Here is a 23,239-nt window from a genome sequence, read left to right on the forward strand (position 1 = left end):
CGTGGTAGTCCGTCTATGCCGTTTCAGCTAGACTTTCGAAATTGTTCTTCTTGTCAGCGAAACTTCGCTAGGGTGGATCCCCATCCTCTTTGCTTAGAGTGTTTGGGTCCGGAACACCGGTGGGGTTTGTGCTTTTATTGCGACTCCCTTTTGGTCCGGGCGCTTCAACGTCATTTGGAGCGGTGGGAGGAGGTGTTTCAACGTACTCCCTCAGCGCATTTTCAAACTTTCATCGACGAGAAAAAGAAACGCCCCTGGTGTTCGTTAGTTTTTAGGGCACCCCGGCCGGGGGACTCCTTCCCGGGGTCTTCCCGGTCCGGGAGGAGCGTCAAAAGCTCTATTACCGGGGCTAGCCCTGAGGTGCCTTCCAGGCCTAAGAATTGTACTGGAGTTTTCTCCGAGGGCTTCCGTAAGGGGCCTATTGACACTGGATTACATTCCGAGGCCCCTCCTGTGGGGGCAGTTTTTGGGCCCAGTTCTACTGAGGCATCGGGTACCGGAGCTTGCTTCGAGGTCTCCTTGGTTGGAGCTTCCCGTAAAATCACCGGGGCACGCCCTGTGACCTCGGTTGAGGTTGTTGACACGAAACGGAAGTTTGAGGCCCCTCGTGAAGAGGCTTTTACCGGACTCGGGTCCGAGGCCTGTCATTTAGAGGCTTAGGTGACCAACACTTCTGAGAAGCCTGTAAAGGCCTTGTCGGTGAGGTGTGTTCCTCATCGTTACCGCTCTTGCGGAGACCCCAGATCTGTTGAGGGGGCATGCAGTGAGGTTTTGGACTGTAATCCCTCCGTTACCGGCAGTGCCGAGGTCCTTCCTTTGAAGGCTAGTTTGGCTGTTACTATGTCACAGAAACATTCCAGGCCACACAGTACCAGCTCGGCCGAGGTTCCTTGTATTAAGGCTAAAATGAAGACCCCTGACCCACCTATGGCGACCCCTGCCTCACTTTCACATGTGTCGCAGTTCTCCTCATGTGCTGACAAAATGGCAGCCGTGCCCGCCAAGACCATGGCAGCCATTTTGGATACATTCCTTACAACTACGCCATCGGCCCTAGGTGTAGGGGGTGGTTTTTCAGGTGAACTTCGGTTTCCTTGTGCACATCCGTTTCTTCCAGTTTATTTCTGGAACACTAGGATGCCTCTACCACACAATGTCTTGCTTCCTGCGGCATCAGCGCCCTTGATTTATGTAGACAACAGTGGGGAAGGGCCCTCTTGGCAACCCTCTCCCTTACGCCCCTGGAATTACTCCGCTCATGAGAGGCCTCCTCCTGTCACGCCTAAATCATCGGCGGACGACGCCTTTTTTTTGGCAAGTTTCAAAAATTGATGCGTTCCGACCGCATGAAGGAGTACTTTCGAGGCTTGTTCAGGGAGATATGCCCGCCTGCGCCGATGGTCCCGGCTGCAGTTCCTGTGCCTCCGACGGCACCGCCTTTACCGGCTGGGCCTCCCCCGACTCGTTCACTCCTGCCTCCGTTGTCCCCAGTGGACAAGGCTATTGTGGTGCCGGATGTGACTCAACCTGATCCGGAACTGTCAGACGAGGTTCAGGGCGATCAGGACAGCGAAGACCAGCCCCGCTCTGTCAGAGCTGTTCATGACCGGGTGCTGGACATGATGTGTCTGTTAGATATTCCAGTACCTGAGGCACCCGCTCCGCAGGATGGCGTGCTTTTGGGGATGTTCACATTATCTCCTTCGGAGCGTACACCATCTTGTTCTTGCAGAAGGACGTTTTGGCCGAGGTCCGTAGAGTTTGGGAGAAGCCACACGTCTGACTGTTTGTCAACAAGAAGATTGACGCACGTTACAGGCTCCATCCTTCGGAAGAGGTGGCCTTAGCGTTGTGTCCGCCCCCCTCAACCACAGTGGTGGCTGCAGCCACTTTGCAATCCAGACCTGCATCATTCTCTTCTTCGACGGCTACACAGGTCCTGGACAAAGAGGATAAGCTTCTCGACTCCCTTGGGAGGAAGATTTTTGCTAACTCAGCCCTACAGCTGCGTCAAGCCAATGCAGAACTGGTGTTAGCGGGGGCGAATATGAAAATGTGGAAAGGTCTGTCGGAGTTTGAGGAGTTTATTCTAGCTGAAAAGTTGGAAGATTTCAAAGCGGGCTTGTCGGACGCCAGGGTCTTGGCACAGGATCTGTTGGAGGCTGCGGCGCACCATGTCGACACCTCGGCCCAGGGCCTTATACTTGGGGTGGATACCTCTCGTCAGGTTTGGCTGCACGCCACCAAGTTCTCCAAGGAGGTGCAGGATAAGGTTTTGGACCTGCCTTTCGATGGCAAGGAGCTCTTTCATTCTACAACAGATGTGGAGCTGACCAAAACTAAGGACAGCACTCAGACTGTCAAGTCCTTGTCTGTTCTGGTAAAACCTCCTTTCAGGACACAGAGATCGTTGTCAAAGCCTCAGCCTTCCTCTGGTTTCAGGGTTTTTTTATATCGAAAATCCTGCAGGGTTGACACCCCTTTGGGAAGTTCCTGCAGAAGGCAGCAACAGAGTTGGTTTTTCTCCCGCTCCTCAGCCTCTTCCTCAGGTTCAGGTGGTGCTGCCACCGAAAAACCAGCAAAGTGAGGGTTTTCTGCACTCGCACAAGACCCCGGTTGGAGGACGCATTGCGTCTCATTGGGAGGCGTGGCAGACCATCACAAGGACCGGTGGGTCTTGTCAGTCGCTCGGGAGGGCTTCCGCTTACCTCTTCCCCCTACCCCACCCATCAATCCTCCCTTCCAGCAGTCGGGGTCGCCCTCCCTCAAAGCCAAGATTCAGATGCTACTGGATCTCAGGGTGGTGGAACCCGTTCCTCTAGGGGAGCGAGGGGAGGGCTTCTGTTCCCGGCTCTTTACGGTGCCCAAACCCAACCAGGCTGGCCTGCACACCATCCTAGACCTTTCCCAGTTCAATCTCTCTCCACCCCAAGAGAAATTCAAGATGATCACACCCTGTCAGATAAAGTCCTCTTTACAGGAGGGCGATTGGTTCAGCGTGGTGGACCTCCAGGATGCGTATATGCATATCCTGATCTGGAATCCACATCGGAGATACCCACGGTTTTCTGTGGGGGTGGAGCACTTCCAGTTCTGCGTGCTCCCTTTTGGCCTCAGCTCGGCACCGCATGTCTTTACGAAGATGATGTTGGTTATCGCAGCTTATCTTCGGCTACAGGGTATCATGTGTATCTATATTTGGAAGTTTGGCTGCTGCGCAGTCCTTGTGCGCTGAAAGCCTCGAGCAATCTTCAGTCTCTCCTCCAGCTCCAGTTTCACCTTGGGCTGTTGGTGAACTGGCGGAAATCTTCCATGATGGTCTCTCAGGACTTGACTTTCCTGGGTTTTCGTTGGAACACGATCGACTGCAGAGTTTACCTGACCTGGGACAGAATGGCGGATCTGTTGGCCACGTGTCAGATGTTTGCGCAGTCGGAGAGCATGTCGGCCTGGTGGTTCCAGAGGCTTCTGGGCCTCATGGCCTCGTGCGTATTGGCTATTCCCCTTGCTCGGCTCAAGATGAGGCGGACTCAGATGGCTCTTCGGAGTTCTTGGCGTCAGGCTATAGATCCGGACTCCAAGATGATATCAATTCTGGCTTTCATGAGAGTGGACCTAGAGCGGTGGTCGTCTCTCAACAACCTGTCGGTGGGTGCAGGTTTCCAAGACCCCGCTCCGGTGGTGATGATTACAACAGACTCCTCCCTTCTGGGGTGGGGTGCGACGTTGGATCTTCTTTAGGTCTCCGACCTCTGGTCACCCCAAGACAAGTTCCTTCATATAAATCACCTGGAGCTTCTGGCGATCTTCCTGGCGCTCAAGGCGTTCAGGCCAGTCATTGCCAACAAAGTGGTTTGTGTCCGCACGGACAATGTGATGTCCATGTTTTCTATCAACAAGCAGGCGGGCACCAAGTCTCCTCCTCTTGTGGATCTGGCCCTTCCGATTTGGGAATGGGCGGTTCAGCATGGTGTCCGTCTGGTGGCATTACACATCCTGGGCCAGCTGAACGTCACGGCAGATGCCCTCAGCTGACAAACAGTGGTCAGCTACGAGTGGGAATTGAAAGCGGAGGTCCTCTTACAGATATTCCTTTGTTGGGGCACTCCGGAAGTGGACCTCTTCGCAACATTGACAAACAGGAAACTTCCTCTGTATGCCTCCTGAAACGGGCTGGGAGCCTTCTCTCTGGGAGATGCTCTCGAGATTCCATGGCACAACATAAGGGCCTATGCTTTCCCGCCTCTGCCTCTGATTCATCGGATGATTTGCAAGCTGAAGAACACGGCGAACTGTTCTCTTCTGCTCATAGCTCCGTGGTGGCCGGCCAGGTTCTGGTTTTCAGAGCTTCAACATCTGTCGGGGTGTGCACCGATCAGGCTTCCGCTAGTTCCCGATCTGCTTCACCAGAGAGATTGGCAGCTTTGGCACCCCTCCCCACAATCTTTCAGCTTGGCGGCATGGTGCCTGAGTTCAGATCTTTAGAACATCTCAACCTGTCTGCTGATAACATGCGCATAATTCAGGCAGCCAGGAAGCCCTCAGCGAGGTCTCAGTATAAGAGCAAGTGGCTTCAGTTCTGTCACTGGTGCTTAGCCAAACAGTCGGACCCCAGGGTAGCTACGATTGACACAGTGCTGTCCTTCGTCTCTCATCTAACGGAGTCAGGCACTCATGTCCTGTCATGCAGGACTTATCTTTCGGCTGTGGCTGCCTACCTATCCACGGAGCAGTGCTCTTTCTCACTGTCAAATCCAGTGATTAAACAGCACTTTGCGGGTCTAATGCGTCTTCATCCTACTGTTCGCAAACCGCATCCGATGTGGGATCTGAACATGGTTCTTACGGCCTTGTGCAATAAGCCTTTTGAACCTATGGCCAAGGTAGATCTTAAGCAGGAAGGTGGCTTTCTTGGTTGCCGTTACCTCAGCAAGGCGCGTGAGTGAGCTCCAAGCTTTGTCGGTGGAGCATCCCTTCTTAGTTTTCCACAAGGATAAGGTTGTCCTTAGGACAAATCCTTCTTTCTTACCAAAGGTGGTTTCTGATTTCCATGTAAGAGTCAATCTCGCAGCCTGTCTTTTTTCCAAACCTGGCTTCGGAAGCTAAGAGGGTTTTGCATTGCCTGGATGTTAGAAGAGCTCTTAAATTCTATCTGGACAGAACTTCTGAACTTAGGAGTTCCTCTCAACTTTTAGTGACCTTTGGTAACCCGCAAGGCAAGCAGGCCTCCAAATCGACTCTCTCCAGATGGATTGCTGCCTCTATTACGGAGTCTTACACTATTCAGGGCCTGCAGCCTCCTAAAGGGATTCATGCACATCTGGTACGGGGCAAAGCAGCTGCTGTTGCCTTTCAAAAGTATGTCCCCTGGGAGACCATTGCGAAAGCGGTTACTTGGGCCTCCCCATCGGTTTTTTGTAAACATTACTGCTTGGACTTGAGCTCCAGATCTGATGCTCAGTTTGGCATGGCTGTGCTGAAAAACCTTTTTCAGTAAGGAGGTTTACATCCACCTGTAGTTCCTGTGAGGAGTGCTTGGGAATCTCCCATAAGTTTGGAGGAAAGGGGACGGCACTTAGGAGTATAACCAGGTTACTCACCGTAGTGACCACCTTACTCCTAGTCCATAGTCCCCTTTCCTCCATATGCCCACCCGCCGTCCCCTCTAATACGTTTCCATTATTATTGCTTAAAGGCCTCTGACCTGGCGATAGAAAAAGACTAATGGGCGATGCGCTGGGCGGAGCTAAGAAGGGTGGGGTTACGGCCGCGCGCGATACCCTGCGTAAAAAGAGAGGAAGGACACATTTTTGAAAAATGTGATGCTTCTTACAAAGTGCCCCGGTCCCGTCCCAGAGGACGGAAGAATGTCCCATAAGTATGGAGGAAAGGGGACTATGGACTAGGAGTAAGGTGTTCACTATGGTGAGTAACCTGGTTAAACCGGCTGTGTGATTTGGTAAGAAGTGAGGCAAATGACAGAGCGCTGTTAATGGAGGTGGTCCTTGAGGATTGTAAATGGATGAGGGGACGAAATAAAAAAGGTGAAGTACAATCTGAGGATGCTCGAGGTGGTGATCCCCTACATGAATTCTCTAAAAAGAAGATAGAACAACCAAAGTCTGCAGGAACTGAAAATCTAACCTCCAATGATCCCCTGCACGAACTCTCTGATAAGAAGATGGAACATCTAACGCCTGCAGGAATTGAAAATCTAACCATCAACGATAAAGATGACAGCCACATACAGATTATGGAAAGTGGGCAGCTGACAGAGGGGAAACCTGATCACCATACGAAAAATGTTCCTAAACAAAAGAAAAAAAGGAAAGAGGACGTCATCCAGTTGTCGGGGCAAACTTCTGAAGACACAGCTCATGCAATCTTCTCAATCTTCCAAGGCCCAAAGAATGAGAGGAGTGCATCTATATCAGAAGGAAAAGACAATACTGTACTAGGAAAGGCTAATAAAAGCCAAAAAGAAAAAAAACCTGAAAAACATGAAGCAAATAGGAAAACGAAAAAGTAATGGCTCAAGAGCATTTTTAAGGAACATCAGAATGCCACTGTGATTGGAAATAACCGAGTCTGCAAAAAAGCCTAGACGAGAGATGACGATAGCATCAAATTCGCAAGAGACTGAAATATCCGACGACCATGAGGAGATGAAGGAGACGCTGGATGAAAGTGATCTGGTGGAAATAGATTCGGAAGATGGCCTTAGTGATTTAATTGAGCTCATAGAAGCAAATGAGGAGGAAGACAAATGGGAGAATCTTAGTTCCACTGAGTGGGAAGAGATAGACAAACAGGTACAAGGACTGTCGGTAGTTGAAGATAGCGAGACACTATTCTCAAAGTCCACTAAGAAAGATGGTGTTGGAATGCTGAAGGTGAAAAACAGGCCAGAAGAGAAAAATAGAAGGATGGACGTTGAGAGTGGGAGATCAATAGAAGTTTTCAGAACGTTGGAGGAAAAAAGGAAACTGTCTATTAAGAATAAAAGTGAGAAAGTGGAAGAGAAAGAAAAGAAAAGAAAGCTCCAGGATAAAAGACCTTTTATCAAGACAAAAGCACAATCTAAAATAAAAGAAAATGATCATGATAGGAAACGGCACAGACCTGCAAGTGGGTATAAAGTCTGGTTTGAGAAAGTCCGGAACGAGGCAAAAAGGACTTTATTAAATAGGGAAAACATAATAAATCTTTTCAAACAGATGCCCGGCCAGCGGTTTATTACATCAGATGACATCAAAATTGTTGAATTTGTAAATGAGAAGAGACTAGAATGGGTCACTTTGCATTTGAATACGAGAAGAACAAAATGATGATTAATGGAGAAGAGAGATAAAATTGCCCCTTTGGGCTACAATCTAAGTGACTTGGAAAATTGTGATCAAAAGAGGAGCTACAGCTCAATTGAAAGAAGCCATGTGAAGAAGGACAAATGGGGCAAGAAGGATAGAATCGAGGTTGAGAAGGAAAGGGGAAAAAAATGAGACAAGGTCTCAGCCGAGTAAAGGCATGACCCAAAAAAATTATAATATGAAAATAAAAACAATATATACTGTTGAAATTGAAAACAGGAAAAGAAATGAGGGGGAGATTCAAGTAGAGGGGAAAAGAGCAGAGGATCAAGCTCAAACATTAAGATTCACTATTGACAACTCTAGAAAACAACTGAAAATTATAAGAACCTCGAAAAAAGAAAATCAAAAAGATCTAGACTGGTCATGGATGGCTGGGGTGCTTGTCGGCAAAAAGGCACAATAGCATGGAGGGAATGAAGAACAGGAGCGAGTGGTATGTGCATCTTGGAACACTCACAGATTTAAACATCTGTTCTCAGGAGAAGATAACTTTTTGGGGCAATATGCAATCATTTGCCTGCAAGAAACCTTTTTTAGGGATAAGCCAATATGTGAGGGTTTTGAAGTCTATGCTAATCCAGCAAGGGCAGACCCCATGTGGGATTGCTTACCCTGGTCATAATTGATTGCGACTTGGCGGTAACAGGTCTTCAAATCCCAAATCCCTTTGTCCAGATACTAAAAATTAAGAAATGCCTGGGAAACCAAGAGATAAGAATTATCCTTATTAACACCTATTGGAGTGAAAATAAATGTAAGAGTGAGAAATCATAAAAGATATAATGAATGAGATTGATAGGTCACTGATAGAAGATCAACACCAGCTAATCATCATATGTGGAGACCAGAATATTAAATTCCTAAACAAAGAAGGAAAAAGCCTTAGGGAGTCTCAACTTGAAGATTGTGCCTTGAGATGGATCAATGAAATGGCAATACAAGGAATGAGGATATTAAATGGAAAGACATTGGGGGACTTAAATGGAGCTGATACATGGTTTAGTGGCAATAGTAGTGCCTGCCAAGACTATTTCTTTGTAGCGGGAAATACGTTACAGTGGATAAATAGATTTGAAGTTAAGAAACAGTATAATAGTGATCACAATCTATTAAGGATTGAAAGAAATCTACCACTAAAGAATTTGAAGACGACCTGGATTCCCCCACTTAAAACTACATGGAGGTGCAATAAACTGCGAATAAAATATAAGAAACTACCGGAAATGGTAGATAGATACATAAATCATGTAATTGACAACCCTACCAAGTGGACTATAGTTGGCTTTTGATGGACTTTGAAACTAAAAAAGATCATAGGAGACAACAAGTGGTGGCCAGAAAGCACGTCTACGATAAAGAATTGGTGGAAGAAAGGAAAAAATATAGAGCAAAACTAAAGAGATCCAGAAAAAAAAACTGTTCTAGTAAATTGGATCTGATAAAACGATGTAACCAAACATATAAAAACTGGCTTAAAGCTACCTGAGCAATAAGATCACAGAGAGACTCATATCGAATGCTGGCCGTGATAAGCTCAAGAAATGCGAGGAGCCTATGGGAAATCATTAATAAGGGTGATGATTTCCGGGCAACAGTAGAAATCAGTCAAGTCTCTGAAGAACATTGGGTGAACCATTATACAGCCCTATTTCAAAGGAAACCAGTAGTAACCCCAAACAAGATAAAAAACAAAGGGGAATCCTGGATGATAGATTTAGAACTGGAAGATATATCACAAATGATAAAAAAATTGAGTTCCTCGAGGGCAGCAGGACCTGATGGTATCTCAAATCACATGCTCAAGGAAAATAATGAAGTTTGGTCTACATTGATACATGCACTATTCAGGCAAATAATGCACAACAGGATTATACCATCATCATGGAAGGATGCAATTATAGTCCCCATCTACAAAAAGGGCGATCGTGCAGACCCTCAAAATTATAGGCCAATCGCCCTACTCGACTCAATAAGCAAACTATTTGCCTCTTTGTTGCTACGAGACATAAAAGCATGGGCATTGGAGGCAGATAGACCCGCGTCAAATATCATTTATAAGCAGAACTTATTCATCTTGAGCCTGCTAAAAGAACAAGCCTTAGAATCAAAGACCAGTATCTATCTGGGATTCATTGATTTAGAAAAAGCTTTTGATGGAATTAGTCACAACTTTTTATAGTCCAAATTAGAATGTTGGAATTGTCCAAAGGATCTGTTGGAAGTCATCCAGTGCTTGTATACGGATACAACCATTCAAGTGTTACTGTCAAAAAATGATGGTTCCATATCAAGGAAAATCAGAAATTTGGTTGGCATCAAAGAAGGCTGTGCTTTGGCTCTGTTTCTGTTTGCATTGTATCTGACAGATATGAAGGAGTTGCAAGAATGTATAAGAGCTTTTCTGCCCAAAATAGAAGATGGTTTGATCCCGTGGATAATCTGTGCAGATGACATTGTCTTCATTGACCTGACGGCAATTGGCCTACAGCGGAGACTGGATGTCTTTAAAGGATATTTAGATAAAACCGAAATGAAGATAAATGTCAACAAATCAAAGGGTCTAATACTGAAATCAGCCTGTGGAAAGCAGAAAAAGTCCAAAATGGTTAAATGGTCAATTGAGAAACAACAACTAGAAGTTGTCAATTCGATCCTATATCTGGGGATACGGATCAACAAAAATATAGATGAATCAGGTCACTATTCATTGATGAAGGAGAAATTGATGAAACTGACGATTCAAGGAAGGGCTGTCCACTACAGATATCGAAGATTTTCACTGATCCCGACTATCACCTTTTACAAGCAAAAGGTGGTAGCCATGCTGATGTATGGAGCCGAGGCTCTATTGAATCTTTCTTGGAGAATCTGGGGAGTGCGTGAAGCTTTCTTTTGGAGAAAGATACTCAATTTGCCAAACTCCTTTGAACTCCAGTGAACATAATAAGGTATGAGCTAAGACTCCAATCGCTACTATCGATGGTTATGTGGAAATCAATCTCCCTCTACCGGAAATGTATACTTGACTCCCCACTGGCCCCATTTAAGATCTTTGTTGGTGGTGGCCCAAGCAAAGATAAGAATTTGAAGAGATGGAAATCAAGATGTCAAGAATATCTAGAGACATATAGCATTGACCTAGAAACATTAAAAGCAAACTCAAACTAGGTGAAAGAAAAGTTACAGGTAAAAGACTGGGAGGAAACTCTGCAATGGAAACGCCAGAACAAACTGTGCACTAATATCATATAGGAATGGTAAGAATTAAATGTGCCACTCGAATACTTGAGGAAATTCCCATCGTCATATTATAGAGATCTACTAAGACCTTCACGAGAGGTTATGCTACGGAGAAAACAGATAAAAAGGCATGAAGCATATTGTCGCTATTGTAAAAAAGACAATCATATTGAAACTCTCAAGCATCTAGTGATGGACTGTTTATCTCTAACGGATCAGAGAATGAAATACATGGGAGTTTGTGAACTTTTTGGTGACGAAATACGGAAGGAAGAGTCCTGGGAGAGAATATTGACGGCTGAGAAGATTGGTAGAACGATTGATGCATTGACATTTTTGGAAACAATATTATTAAAAAGTGGGACTTGAAGCTCCCTAAACTATTAGATAGGAGAAAATGTCTGAATATGTAAAGTATTTCTAGGAGGTAAAATTGTATGTTAAAGGTTGAAATTTCATTAACCAATAAAACATTATATATAAAAAAAAATAGGACTATAAAAGGACTCATTATTTATGCATTGGACTACTTTTGCTGAATAGAGGGACACGGGAGCATATAGAACACATCCGGCTCGAGTTGAGGATCTGAATCTTTCTTAATGGGCAGTTTTAAGACTTGAAAGGTATTTTCCCTTCCAAATCAGGGACAAATAGACTGTGACTATTCCTGTAGTATTTGTCGTTATGATAAGTGACAGTTTACTACCCTGTATTGCAGGGCTGCTGCAAGAGCCGATAAGGGACGGCTTTTGTAAAATGGAGCACGGTGTTAATTAATAACAGGTCAGTTTCACTTGTACATATTTGAATATTAAGGACATTAGTGTAGCCCGGACTGGGCTTGTATACACATAAGAAGGACGCAGAGCCGTAGGGATAAGGAAACACAACTATCTTTATTTAAAATGAAACAGGAACTGGCGTACTCATGCCAACACGCCTCCCTCCAGTCCTTCGTCATTGGACACACCCCTCTGCACAACAGGCGTGCGCCTTAAAGGCACAAGGGAGTCTAACACCATCCCCGGACGAATGTTCAAACATCCGGGTCAACATTCTTCGACCCAGCTTAGCGGGTTCCGCGTCACTAGCTGGGGTCTGGCTTGTCGCTGCCCAGATTCTCTTTCTCCCAAAAGATCAAACGGGCTTCCTCCTTGACCTGGGTCCCCTCCGGGTGGGACCCACAGGTCGTCCTGTGGCTCCCGAAACACTGGGTCTGGCTCCGGCAAAGGAGGAGACTCACAGTCTTCTCTCTTGACTAAATGTTTGAATAGGGAGCTATTTTTCATGACAGCCTTGTCTTCATTCTGGGCCGTCACCATCGTCCCCTTGACGGCCGTGACAATCATGGGCTTCGGAGCAAAGTGAGAGTCTGTCTTCTTGATCATGGGCTGCTGGACAAGGACCTCGTCCCAATCTGGAAGCCCTTGGGTACCACTCAACACCTTACGTCGGACTCTTGCTTTGTTCTTGCCTTCACCTCTGCATCTCTATGGGCCACCTCAGCGTCCGTTCCCCCCAGGGTCGAGGAGTCCCTCACAATGCGTGTGTGCACATCGTATCAGACCATCAACTCTGCCAGGGTCTTGTTGATGGCCTTGTGCGGAGTATTACGATAGTCCCGTAGGAGCCGACACAAGGCCTGATGAGGATTGGTGGCCTCTATGCGGGCCCTTTGAAGTTTTTTCTTTATCAACGTCATGAAGTGTTCTGCCATGCTGTTTGCTTGTGGCCACCGTGGTGTTATCCTCAGGTGTTTGAATCCCAGGTGTCTTGCCAAGGCCTCGAATTCATGTTCGTTGAAGGGCGAGCCATTATCCGACTTGATCACCCTCGGGATGCCTCATTCACTGAGCACTTCATCCAGGGTAGCTGCTACCTGGGGGAACGCTGTGGTAGCGATTCTCCTAACGAAGGGGAAACGAGAGTAGTCATCAATGAGGAGGAGGAGGTACTCCCCAGACTCCAATGGTCCATAGGAGTCCACTGCAACTCTCTCCCACGGTCACTCTGGAATTTGCCTGAGTTGAAGGGGTACCGGGGGCTCTGCCGGTGCCGTACACTGGCAGGCTAGGCAGTTCTTGATCCACTCATTGACCAGCGAGTCCAGGAATGGGAACCAGACATGGCAGCGTAATTGTCTTTTGGTGTTTTCCACCCCTCAGTGTCCTTCATGAGCAGTTCGGACGGCGCAGCCCTGAGAGCGGCAGGAATGACAATGCGTCACCCTCTCAGGAGTATATTATGGTCCTTTACAGCCAGCTCAGACTGCACCATTGCCAGTCTCTCCATTTCCTCCTTGCACACCCCCGGGTGAGCCAAAACCGCACGTCGGTAGTCCTTCCATTTGTTTGTGTTCGTCAGGCTGATGTCAAGGGAGGTTGTTGGATCAGCAGCTGACGCAGCCGGACCGTGTCCAGGGATAGATCAGGTGGGAGCGAACTGGCAGCCACATAGTCGATGTACGCCACGTCACTCCTGCGGGTGACCAGAAGGCCTGCAGGATGGCAGGAGAGGTAGTCCGCCAGGTTCAGGTCACCCCCAGGCCTGTGCACAATGTCATAGTCTTACTCCTGCAGTCTGATGCCCCATCGCTCGATCCTCGTTGGGCATTTTGGTACGTGGGTTGCCAACCAAAGATAACAGCGCCTGATGATCGGTGATCAAGGTGAATTTTTCGCCGGTGATAAAATTGTGGAAATGCTCGCAGGCCCAAACTGCATCCAAGCTCTCCTTCTCGGCCTGCGAGTAGGCAGACTCAGGCGTGGACAAGGCCCTGCTAGCGTACACCACAATGTGTCTAGGGTTGATGTCTGGCATCCACTGTTATATCCGTGTGCCAGGAGGAGTCAAAATATGCAAGGCGATGGGCCTCCGTCAGGGCCTTCATGATGGACTTGAATGCCTGTTGGCATGCGGGGGACCACTCGAACGGCCTCCTTCTGTAGCAGCTTCCTGAGCGGTTCAGTGTTCGAGGCATAGTGGGGGATGTATCTCGCACAGTATCCTGCTAGCCCCAGAAAGGACAGCACATCGGCCACTTGCTGCAGCTCTTTCAGTTTGGTAATCGTGTCGACCTTCTCTGGGTCGGGCGTCATCCCCTCTCCAAAGAATATGTGCACAAAAAACGTTGGACTAACTGAACCGATACTTGTCAATATTGAGTGTAAACCTTGCGGCCTGGACCGCTGTGCAAGTGGCAAGGAGTGCTGCATCTTGAGCCTCTTTGGATGCTCCGAGGATGAGAATGTCATCACTGTAATTCAATGCCCCGGGGATAGGCCTGATGATCTGCCTCACAGCCTCCTGAAAAATCTCTGCAGCTGAGGAGATTCCAAAATGTTACCTCTGGTATCGGAACAGCCCTTCATGGGTGGAGAATGTGGTTATCACTCTTGAGTCAGGATGCAGCTCTAGTTGATGGTACCCATGTATCAAATCAAGTTTGGAGAACATTCGGGCATTGTTGAGTTGCACGATCATGTCCTCAATGCAAGGGCCCGAGTGTCTCTCCCTCTGGATAGCGGTATTCGCCATCCTCATGTCGACACACAGGCGCAGCCTCCCGCCCTCTTTTGGCACAATGACCAGGGGTGAGACCCATCATGTGGGCCCCGTGGTGGGCTCTATGATGCCGTCGGAAAGTAGCTGGTAGAGCTCTCCGGAGACAACCTCTTGAAGATGGAACCCAACCCTCCTGGGGTATTGTGGGACCAGTCTCACAGATGGTCTATGTGGAGCCTGATCGGTAGGCACTTTAGTCTTCCCAAGCCCATACACAGTTGAGGGAATTTTTCTATAATGTCTCATTTGCTGATGAGGCCTTGGGTATCGTCGGTCGTGACGGCTCTCATGGTGTCCTTGCGCCTCTGATTCACTGCAGCTGATGTTATCACATTGTGAGCACCAATGTGGATGTCAATGAGCCCCAGGCATGAGGCTGTGTAGTAGCTGAGGAGACATCGTCCTTTTGTGGGACATCGGATGATGTGTATGGTTGTGTCGATCTGCCGTCCTTCGAGGAGGAGCTGGCACTTGAAATGGCCAATGGTCTGCAGTGGTTTGGCCGCGCCCCACCTGAAAATTCTGAAGTGGGTCATCTCTAGCGCTGGTTTATCAGGGATTCTCAGGTACTCTTGCTCCCCCATGTTGTTCACGGTGGCGCCAGAGTCTACCAGAAAGTTAAAAAGGCAGTTAGACATCTTGACTGGGATCCGCAGAGCTTCCTTTGCCTCCTCACTATCTTGGATGAGGTTGACGTATTCATCCTGTGCTGCCAGGTCGTAATATGAGGCGCCTGGGTTGGGCATGGCCGTGTACTGACATTCTTCCTCTAGGTACCCTTCAGGGGGTTCATCGTACTCATCTGCCAAGACGGCTGTTCGTGGTGCCCATAGGCTTGTGGGTAGTCTGGATAGTGGTATTCATCAATGGCACAGACATCTTCCTGTTGATTGGGCTGGTAAAACCTCTGTTGAAAATATTGAGGTTGTGGTGGCCGGTACAGCATCCTAGTGGGCACCTGGGGTCTCAGGGTAGGAAACAGCCTCCCCTCCCTGCAGACAGATTGGAAGTGGCCCTCTCTCCTGCAGCTGGCACATCTTTGTGACAGCGCAGGACAGGAGCCTGAGTAGGGTAACGCCATGCCGCATCAGTAGCAGTGTCTCTGTTGTCTGGGCGGTTGCATGTTGGGTTGCCTATATGGAGTGACGCCCCTCTCTCCCTACCGTGGGACTGGCTGTTGAACTGCAGCAATGAACTCAGTCGTGTCGTACTTTAGTGCTGGTGCGACAGCCATTGAGGCAGCCTGTGCATCTACCCTTTCAAAGATTCTTGCAAGTTCACTGACTTCTGGGATTGTGAGGGGCTTTTCAGTAGTTGTTTCTTAAGCGTGGGTGATAGGCAGCCCTCAAAGATGTGCAAGCGTATAGCCTCGTCCAGCGAGAAAGACTGGCAGTGAGCCCCTATGACTCTCAAGCGGGTTATGTACTCGTCAACAGTCTCCTGTGGCTTTTGCGTGCATTGATTGAATAGGTATCTCTTATAGTCTCTGTTGGGCTCAATAATAAGTAGCCTGTCCAGTGCGGCGATCAGGGAGGCGAAATCAGGTTGGTCAGTCGTTGGGATGATTTTTGACGATAGCTTTCACCTCCCCCCACAGCCGATTGAGAAAGACGTCCCGTAGGTGAGGTGAGTCACCTTCCCTCGACCCTCTGACAAAGTAGTAGAAGTCCTCATCCAACCAGGGACCTTTGTTTGCTTGTGGCGTCATGGAAAATGGAAGGGGCATGCGTAGCTGTATGGATTTCATGCTGCGAGCGGGGGGTGGTGAGGCTGGTTGGTGCCCTTTCCGATGATCGTGAGGTAGGCATTGGCCCACCTACTCACTAGCTGTGGGTCCGGCGGTGAGCAAATGTCCCAGGGCACTGCTCTGATATGGCACACAGGAGAAGCCAGAACCAAGAAGAAAGAGAAACCAGAAATACACTGAGGGCGTCTCCAGTAGGCCCACAGGGTGTCTATGGGCACGTGTATAGATGTGAGGCCAAATAAGGAGGAGTAAAGTCTGCAGTGCCTGCTCCTGGCAGGCCTTTTTGGCTCTGCAGGCGAGTGGAGTGAAGAACGTGCCCCAGTAGGAACATGGGATACCAGCGGGATGCAGGGAGCGGAGCCGCGTCGAGCAAGTTCGCTCTCCTTTGACACAGCTGCTCACCGTCTGTGTGCTCCTGCTCCAGCAGGAGCGTAGATGGCCCGTTCTTCGTTGCTGCAGGCCGGCGCTGTGGGGGGGGGGGCTCTGCCTGATGTTACCGCGAGCACGCTCCTGAGCCACGGGGCGGACCGTCGGCCCACAGGGCCGCTGCAACTTTGGCGCTGCGTGTAGCCCTCCAGCAGGTCTTCACGGGTGGTGGGTGGGGCGGACTGCACCCAGAGCAGGATATCGTGTGGGCCGGGGCCCGTCACCGGAGAGGTGCGATGCGGGCGGGACTCGCCGTCACTGGACACTGGGCAGCTTTGTGGAGAAGGAGGAAGCGGCCCGGTGGGATCGCCGGCCGCATGTATTGGTGGATGCGTGGTGGTGAGATCACCCACGGAAGGAGGACTCAGCCTCGCGGGGAGAGGTCCTCGTTGCGAGATGTAGCCCGGACTGGGCTTGTATACACACAAGAAGGATGCAGAGCCAGAGGGATAAGGAAACACAACTATCTATTATTTAAACTGCAACAGGAACTGGCATACTCACGCCAACACTCCTCCCTCCAGTCCTCCGTCATTGGACACACCCCTCTGCCCAACAGGCATGCGCCTTAAAGGCACAGGGGAGACTAACAATTAGAAGCTTTTTGGCTTGTGGATGTGGCATCGTGATTTCGAAATTAACAGAGCACATTGTGTGCTTTCCTACAGATGCAGAATTAATACTTGATCTATATGTGCCTAGTTTGTGACACTCTTCCTTCCCAACTTACAAAGGTAAATAGGGGATGGTTTGTGTGGTGGGTGTGAAATACATTCTAACCATTTATGGTGTTAATGGCTGTCATTTAACTTATGTTGCAGGTTTGTGTATTCATCTTTTACTATCCTCTCAGAAGATATATGCTGGAGTGCCCTTTTCAATGCAACTGTGAAAAAATTGTAATTAGCGCCTGATGAATGTTCGCATTTCCTGCATTTGGAATTGAAACATGACCAGTTATGTAAGGCTCAGGTGCACACAATGATGTGTGCAATAAAAATAAAAATAAATAAATCTTGGTCATCTTGTGTGTGTGTGTGTGTGTGTGTGAGGAGTGAGTAACCTGTTTGTTCAACAAACAGGGTAGAATTATTTTTTGGTTGTGGACACTTCACTGTATTTTGTCTTAATGGGTGCAAAGAAGTTTGTAATATACCACTGGCGCTATTTTTTTATACTGATTTAGTGGATCGATGGGAGCTTTTAAAATGTATGTTGAATAGTGATTGAAGTGAGAATAATTGTGTAGGCATTTTATTTGCATTTGAGCTAATCTGTATATTAGACTGTTAGGGAGATTGGCTGATTTCCCTTACCTAATGAGTCCCTCAGCAGCTTTGCTGGATTTCTAGGATATATTTTTTTCACCTGGTAAGACCTGGTAAGAATGTGAGCCTTTTTTTCCCACGCTTACATGTGTTTTGTTGCTGTGTGTGTTCTTGGGCTCTAGAGCTTCGCCTACTCCATGAGCACCACTTTTGTGTGTTACACAGCACCCTCAGTGCAGTGACACAGGGGAGTCTTTTAGACTTTGCACTGACTCCATTTTTCTGGGGCTGACTACTGTCCCCCAGAAACATGCAAAGTTGCCATTAACTTTATGTAGTCTCTCGAAACCACAGACCCAGTACACCCCATCTTACATGGAGTATTGGAAAGGGTTCATTCTTATCCCCTTTTGTCTGTGTCTCTTGGAGCACTGTTTCACTCCCTTTTCATCAAGACTTGGCTGGTGGCAGTGGTAACTATCCTATTTTTTCTACCGCGGTTATCTTATTAACCATGGTATTGTTTTAGGCTATCATAGTAGCCTCAAACATAAATCCGCTTGACCATATTGATTTTAATATTACTCCGGCTGGGTTTATTTGCCATTTCTTTTTGTAAAAGTCTTCCTTGTGTTTTACTCTGCGTGCCAAACCAGGTTTGGTTCCTTTGTTTGCCGTCTTTTTGCAGGCTTCTGCACAGAAGCCCTCCTTAAGGTGCCTGAAAGTCTGGGTATGCAGGATGTGAGGGAGGGGTCTTAGGACCCCTGCCATGGGTTCCCTTGGTAACCCAAGTCACACTCCTGTTTGATTGGCTGGGTGACTGTCCTTGCCATGACAGCCACCCTGCTATGTGATTGACAGCCAGGCTGTGTGAATGGGGGAAAACTGCATAAAAAGCAGATCTCTGGGACTGGAAAGGCAGAGTCGCCACTGGCACGAAAGAACCAATGAGGAGCTGATGGAAGAAGACCCCTACAACGACTGAACCGCCCGGTGAAGCCCTGCTGCAGGTCCGAACCTTCAGAATCCAATGATAGAGAAGATCCACCAGGAAACTTCTTCCCTTAAACTGGTGGGACCAACCAGTTTGCCCAAACTCCAAGCCAGGACCCATCCTCTGGTCGAATCGCTGTACAGAGCTACAGTGGGCGGATAGCTAGGAAGGTCGGATCCTGCTTGGGTTTTAAGGAGCGCAGCTTTTATTCGTTGCTTTGCTCTGCTGCTGGTTTCTTCCCTGGGTAGTGCAGGACCCTCCAGTCTTCCTACTTATCGTCAGTCCGACAGTCGCTTCAGGAACCGTGAGCCTGCGGGAACTACCAGGAACATCCGCCTCAGCTGGAGCTCCCTCTCCGTTTTAAGGTACTGTGCAAACCCGGTTGTTCGTTTCGTTCAGCCGCAGTGAAAGTGTGTGAAACCTTTCGCCAAACCGAGGGCTTGTCCTTCTCTTCTTTTAACATTAACTTTTCTGCCAACCAACTTCGTCCGGGAACCCGTGGCAAGAACTTTACCGCGAACTACCCTGAACTGTATGATCTTGAGCAAAAGACTTTTGACCCATTGACTTTGGCCCTAAGCCTTTTCTACCTGATTCTATCATTGTAGTTCTTACTGCTCTACTGCCCTGAGTACTTACCTGTTGGTGTGGTTCTATTTTTATCTAACTTGGTCTTTCCCTCCCTTTTAAATTGCTAGAGTGCCATTTTGCTCCCACTTCATTTTGTGAGCTTAACTTGTCTGGGACTTATTGGGAGTGGTGTGGTGTATTTATGATTGTGATTTTTAGACTGCTTATAATAGTGAAATGTTATACAACGGTTCAGTAAATAAATATATATTCTTGTACTTAGAAACCTTGAGTAAGTGTTTGCCTGAATCATAGTAATTGTTGTCCTTTGTGTAACTATTAGATACTGCTCACTTACTCTTGAGATAATTCTGGCTGCTCAGCTACTGCTACCAATTGTTCTGGATAGTACAGATTTGTACCAAAGGTGAATTTGTACTGTCGCTTGTAGTCTTAATTGTGTGTGGTGTTCCCAAAGGGTACTGCATATAATTCTGCCTAACATAGACATATCATAAATGTGATTTTATATGATGCATCTGAGAGTTAGGATGTTATTTCCCTGCTGCACACATTGGTAATGATCCAGGCCCTTTTGCGGTTGGTTGTAAGTATTGAGTCCGGGGTAGGACTGGATCAATAACACAACTTTATTTGTGTTACTTTCCCGGGTGTCTCCCTTTGATTAACAAAGGCAACCTACTACCAGATAATACTTCTAGCCCTGGCAGCCACCTGTTACCAAGCACTGCAGATCAATTTGGCAAACATTTGGAGTGCCATTTGGCCTCATAATTCCCCTCTTGCCAGAGGAGAGCTTTATTCACCTCAGGAGAGAGTGCTCCTGCTCTTCCATCTTCTCTGGTGGCCTGGTGTGTGCGGGCAGCCTGGTGGTGGTGTACTGTGACAAGCACAGACATTAGGGCAGAAGAATAGGCTATGGGGTTCGGCTTTGCACATTAATGGTGCTTAGAGAATGCATGCGTGTTCAATGGCAACTCAAGTCTGAATTATCACATTTAATTTGTGTGCACTGTTACGGGGGGAGCTGGTCATGGACATCGCACCAGCTCCCCTGTGTGATACTATGGAACACCAGTATCACGGAGGCCCAGTGCCTCGGAAGATTGATAGGTGGGGGCTGGTCATGGACATCACACCAGCCCCTCCTTGAGGTGCTATGGGATACCAGCACCAGTGATAAGACACTATGCCTCGAGGGGTGGCAGGTATCAGCCTACCAGCTCATGCGGACCCTAGCTGCCTTCCTGTTAGGGGGCCCCATGGCAACCTGGCCTGCAGGCCCTGATTGTACAGGGTGGGCCTGCAGGCCATAATGAGAGACGGACTCAGTTCATTCCTGTTACGGAGTCTGCAGCCGTTCTGTCGCACGTGCCTGCAGGGCTCCCCTTTATTAACTTGGGCCATGACGCATTCATGACCCATCTTAAAAGGGCAATGCCTATAGGAGGGACACATTCATGGCCCATCTTAAAAGGGCAATGCCTATGGGAGGGACACATCCCCTTAAAGGGGAAACACACACGGAATGGTTCACTACACAACATCCCTCCTTTTTCATAAGGAGCAAAACAAATGGTAATACAACGTAACTGATTTCCCCCCCTCCCGTTACAGAACGACATTATTTCAGAGTCGTGGGACCAACTTCAAACAGGATGTGCTATTCACACATGTATGGTCTCACATGATTATATACATATCACCTACCGACCCATCACCCTCAGGTGACGGTCACAGGGGGCAAGCCTCCGGTGGATTGTTGGCAGTTGGACCGCACGTCACAAACCCTTTATTAACCTGGGGTACGGAATTGCCACCATTGCATGACGCTCACAGGGAGCCACTGGTACCATATAGAGCACCCCTACCATCTGCGGTAGCACAGCTTCATATCACTGTCTTTTGCTGAGACCACTTTAAGCATGCACATACTATGCAGGTTCGAGCATCAAAATGCATTTTTACTGAGTCCTCTTAAAGCACTGGCAGGACGGCAGGAGACCTCTGTTCACCCTCCATCAGCGTCCGTTCAGGAGTCACCTCCCCGGGTCCAGGTCCATTGATGGTACAGTTCCAAGCCAGCAAAGCCACAACAGGGGGGGGCCAGGGGCCACTTCGGCCTAGTCCCTTGATTTTGAGTGCTGTCCATGCCGGAGTTACCTCCCAGGATCCAGGTCCATTGATGGTACAGTTCAAAACCGGCAAAGCTGCACCTGGCCCGTGCCAGGGCCTACATCAGCATAGTCCCTTGGATTTATGGGTGGTGCAGCGAGACACAGCTCCGTGGGCGTCCAGGCTGCTCCACGGACTGCTCATTGGGTACGGGGTGAAGGGACCTCACTCACCCCCTTTTCGGCGATGTTCCTCCAGTCCACAAAGTGCTGCTCTCCAGTGGCACATGAGGGCGCACAAGCACTCCTGAGAAGCTGCAACCCTTACCTTTCCCAGAGTACCTCTTCCTCACAGTGGTGTCAGGGGCACCCATGTTCGTTGGTCGGACCTCAGCTGTTGGTAGAACCCAGGGCGCCAGCAGGTATCTCCCCCCAAGCCCACGTTGGCCTGGTCCTTTCGATGGGATAGCATGCCGGGTGACATTAGTGGCAGGCCGTCAGGGCCACTAGCTCCCTGGTCCTCAGACGGTACAGCAGGGGAAATTAGTGGCATGGTGTTGAGGCCACTTGTAGGGCAGGCAGGGTGGTTTCTGTGGCAGGGCGACTTCTATGGCAGGGTGTCCTGTTTTCCTGATGGCATCGTGCCGGGAGATGAATGCTTACAGTCTGGGTGGCCTTGCCTTTTGACTGCTGGTGTAGTGCAGGGGTTCTTGTCCGGCTGGCAGTGCAGGACTGGAGTGGCGTCCCCGATGTGAACCACATGGCCGTGCATAGCCCCTCTTTCTCGGTGCCTGACAGTGTACGGTCATTTACGTGCGCCATCTCAAGCATGGCACGGTTAGGCAGGCACCTAGCACCCAGAGCACGGGATGCTCACACCATTGGTGTAGAATTCTGATGAGCCGCAGAGTGGCAGATCCACCTTGGCGCTGCTGGAAATACTCCGCTTTGGTGATATATTGCTGCCGTTGGGCCCCGGGGTCTTGCAGTGTTGGTCCGATTTTCGGAGCCTAATATCTGCCTGAGTTGACAAGGTGCATTTTCCCCCTACTGTTGCAGCCGCCTTCTATGTTGTGCTCTACCCGAGCTGGTGACAGCACAAGGCTCCAGGCGGGCAATCCCAGAAAGGCATTTGGTGGTTCATATTTGCCTGCCTCACTCGGGTTTGTGTGTGGTCTCCCTTGCTGTTGCGGCTGCTCCTCATTTAGTTCTTGAGACTTCCACAACCTACCACTGTAGTAGGAAAGGATGACTGCATCAACGCCTGAGGAAGGATAGCTTCATGTTCAGATCTTGCAGAACTACCCTTGCTATTGTTGTACCTGAGGTCAGCATTTCTTGTCCTCCCCAGATTGTATGGATAGCTAAGCAGTTCTTAGAGGCGTGGGGGGTCAGCCATCATTCTTGACCAATAGGCTTTGGTGTTACTATCTCCCTTCATATGGGCGTTCGCCCTCGGTGTAGTGGTCTTTGATTACACACGTCATGTTCAGATCTTGCAGAACTACCCTTGCTATTGTTGTACCTGAGGTCAGCATTTCTTGTCCTCCCCAGATTGTATGGATAGCTAAGCAGTTCTTAGAGGCGTGGGGGGTCAGCCATCATTCTTGACCAATAGGCTGTGGTGTTACTATCTCCCTTCATATGGGCGTTCGCCCTCGGTGTAGTGGTCTTTGATTACACACGTTTCTGATGGCCACATCTTTCGAGCTTTGGCCCAGCTTACAGCTGATACATGGGTGCCCAACTTGCACACCAGGTCCTTCAGTGGGGTTATGGTCTTCTGCAGGGACTTGGACTGTGCACATCATTTCTCACTGCTAGTCGGCCCGGGATCCTACTGGGGCTCGGGCGGCACCGCAACACACATGACTGTGCTGTTGCGGCATGGGAAACCCACCTCCAGGCATTCACTCCCCACT

The sequence above is a fragment of the Ambystoma mexicanum genome, chromosome 13 (genome assembly GCF_040938575.1).
Source record: "Ambystoma mexicanum isolate Mex_15411 chromosome 13, UKY_AmexF1_1, whole genome shotgun sequence".
NCBI lineage: Eukaryota > Metazoa > Chordata > Amphibia > Caudata > Ambystomatidae > Ambystoma > Ambystoma mexicanum.